Source organism: Excalfactoria chinensis, chromosome 5, assembly GCF_039878825.1.
Source record: "Excalfactoria chinensis isolate bCotChi1 chromosome 5, bCotChi1.hap2, whole genome shotgun sequence".
Taxonomy (NCBI): Eukaryota; Metazoa; Chordata; class Aves; order Galliformes; family Phasianidae; genus Excalfactoria; species Excalfactoria chinensis.
Window position 1 is genome coordinate 12,098,407 of NC_092829.1, and position 2,543 is coordinate 12,100,949.

Consider the following 2,543-nt stretch of genomic DNA (forward strand, 5'->3'; position numbering starts at 1 on the left):
CCATTCATCATCACTCTCTGGGCCTGGCCCTCCAGCCATTTCCTTAACCAGCCAGGACTGTACATGTCCAAGCCAAGAGCTGCCAACAAAATGTGAGATTTCTTCAACTGTCCAAGCTGAATCTGTAGCTTCAATAGAGTTTTTCTTGGAAGTTATTACATAACAGCTTGAAAAATATTCACTTGGAATTCTTAATTAATTTACTTTTAGGAGCTGTATATCACGTATCTACAAATCCACATGCACTATTAGAAGAATTGACCAAAGCCAGCAAATTCATGCTGAATATTGGGAAAACGTTTGGAAAAGTCACTGTTGAACTGGTTAATAAATGAATTAAAAGAAGAAAGTTGGAATATATTTGCTCTTCAAATCAAAAAACTGACTGTGTCCAATCAAAGATCAAGATTTAAATACTGAAATTAAACCCAGCTGTTATCATGATCATTCTTTCCTGTGCCAGATGCATAAATTTTAACTGTTTTCATCATCCTGGGACACAAAGTAGTATACTGCAACTCTTCACCTCATTTTATTTATCATGATCAGAATTGCTATATTTAACTGCTAATACTTCCCATTGGAGGGTTAAGTGAAGCTTATCCTACTATTCGCATGTTAGGTTGGACTGAGTACAGCTGAGTAGTAGAGAAAGTTCATTTAGCAATGAAGACATGTGCCTTTTTATTAGATTATATTTTTCTGACTACAGTTCATGGAGTTATACAGTTACTAGATTTATTGTAGAAAAATATTTCTACATTTATCCATTAAAATTCTACTTTTCGTTTACTGCGGTTTGTCATAGCACATTCCTTTCTGCCTTTTCATTTTTATTTTTAATGCAGAAGGCTGGTCTTAAAGGTGGTTGTTAAGAACACCAATGCCATTTCCATTAGAATATTTCAGATACCACAGCTGCATTAAGTCAATGAAGCAGTCTGTCTTGTCTTAGTCAATTTTGATGTAATCAAGAACTGTTCTCTAACACACTAGTCTGCACTTGTGCTTCTATCATGGCAACATTATGACTTCTTCCTCTTGAAGTAGTGCATATGGTACTATGCACCAAGAAACATCTGAAAAAAGCAGCCAAAGGCCAAAATCCACTGCCAGTCATGCTACTGTAAATCTGGAATTAACTCAACTGACTTCAGTACACCAGTTTTACACCAAAGTTCCTGAAAGCAGAATCTGATACATATACAGAGTTCTGATTGGACACAAGATCTTTCCGACAAAGTCTTTTCTCGGTGTTCGTATTACAGAAAAATGAAAATATAACCTCACATTATACTAAAAAAAAAAAAAAAAAAAAAAAAAAAAAAAAAAAAAAAAAAAAAAAGGAATAAATCTAGTGCACTTACTCATAAAGGGGCATGTTCCCCTCTCATACCTGCTTGAGAAATTCTAAAACAGCTGAAGCTCTCCCCTCCCCTCCCCTCCCCTCCCTTTCCTTTCCTTTCCTTTCCTTTCCTTTCCTTTCCTTTCCTTTCCTTTCCTTTCCTTTCCTTTCCTTTCCTTTCCTTTCCTTTCCTTTCCTTTCCTTTCCTTTCCTTTCCTTTCCTTTCCTTTCCTTTCCTTTCCTTTCCTTCCCTTCCCTTCCCTTCCCTTCCCTCCCCTCCCCTCCCCTCCCCTCCCCTCCCCTCCCCTCTTCTGTCTGTTTTCTTTGATCTTTTCCTGAACTTCTTTTCTTTTAGAATAAAACAGGGTAGTGCATGGACACTGTCAGCGTCTAACAGTCTAAAACACTTTCTGCAGGGCTTCCATGAGGTTCATGTCTCTGTATAAACTCAAAAATCTTGTTCAGATCTTCATCTCTGTTTTGAAAGACTTTAGGAGATCTATGGAGCATTCTGATGCACCTTTGAGGTTACAACCCAACAGATATTACCTAGGGAAGATCACAGATATTCAGTAACTCTCTGACTCTTTAATATTACCCAAATGCTATTAAACTGTCCCACCCTTTGCTCCCCACTGGCTGCATGCTCTATATACTATGGAGATGCACAGTTGTGCTTGCAATTACTGTTGCAAAATCTTGAGATACCTCCTTGCTTTCTTTGTGCATCTGTTTTTACACACGTGAGACCATTAAATATTACTCAATTTCAAAATGTTTACACTTTGTTTGTGACTACCCATCATGTAGTTTGAGATCTTCAGAGAAAGACTGTTAAAATATTACATGCCTATGTAATCAGGAAACAGAATCCTACATGAACCATGAAAGTAAGTTTCCAGCATGTCTACCAGGAAATTGCTTGTATGTCACTGGATTTATGTTCTTGTGAAGACAATCAGATAATACCTCAGATTAGATCCTCAAACATCGGGTAAAGTTATATCATACTTTGCAACAGTAAAACTGACTAAATATGAAACTCATTTTTAAAAAAATACTCCTTTCTCTCTGTAGACTGAGTATCTGCTCATATTAGAATCATAAAACAGAATGAGAGAACAATTTTTGGTCAGAAGGGATCACGAGAGTTCACCCAGCCTGACCCCTGCTCAAAGCAAGGCTAACTGGTAGGCTA

General features: G+C 37.2%; 1 non-coding gene across 1 annotated transcript; it reads right to left on the reverse strand.

Moving 5' to 3' along the window:
• Positions 1-1,373: 1,373 nt before the first annotated feature.
• LOC140253658 (U7 small nuclear RNA) lies at positions 1,374-1,430 on the reverse strand. The gene has a single exon (XR_011903934.1). It is a non-coding gene; the product is annotated as a U7 small nuclear RNA (small nuclear RNA).
• Positions 1,431-2,543: the final 1,113 nt, after the last annotated feature.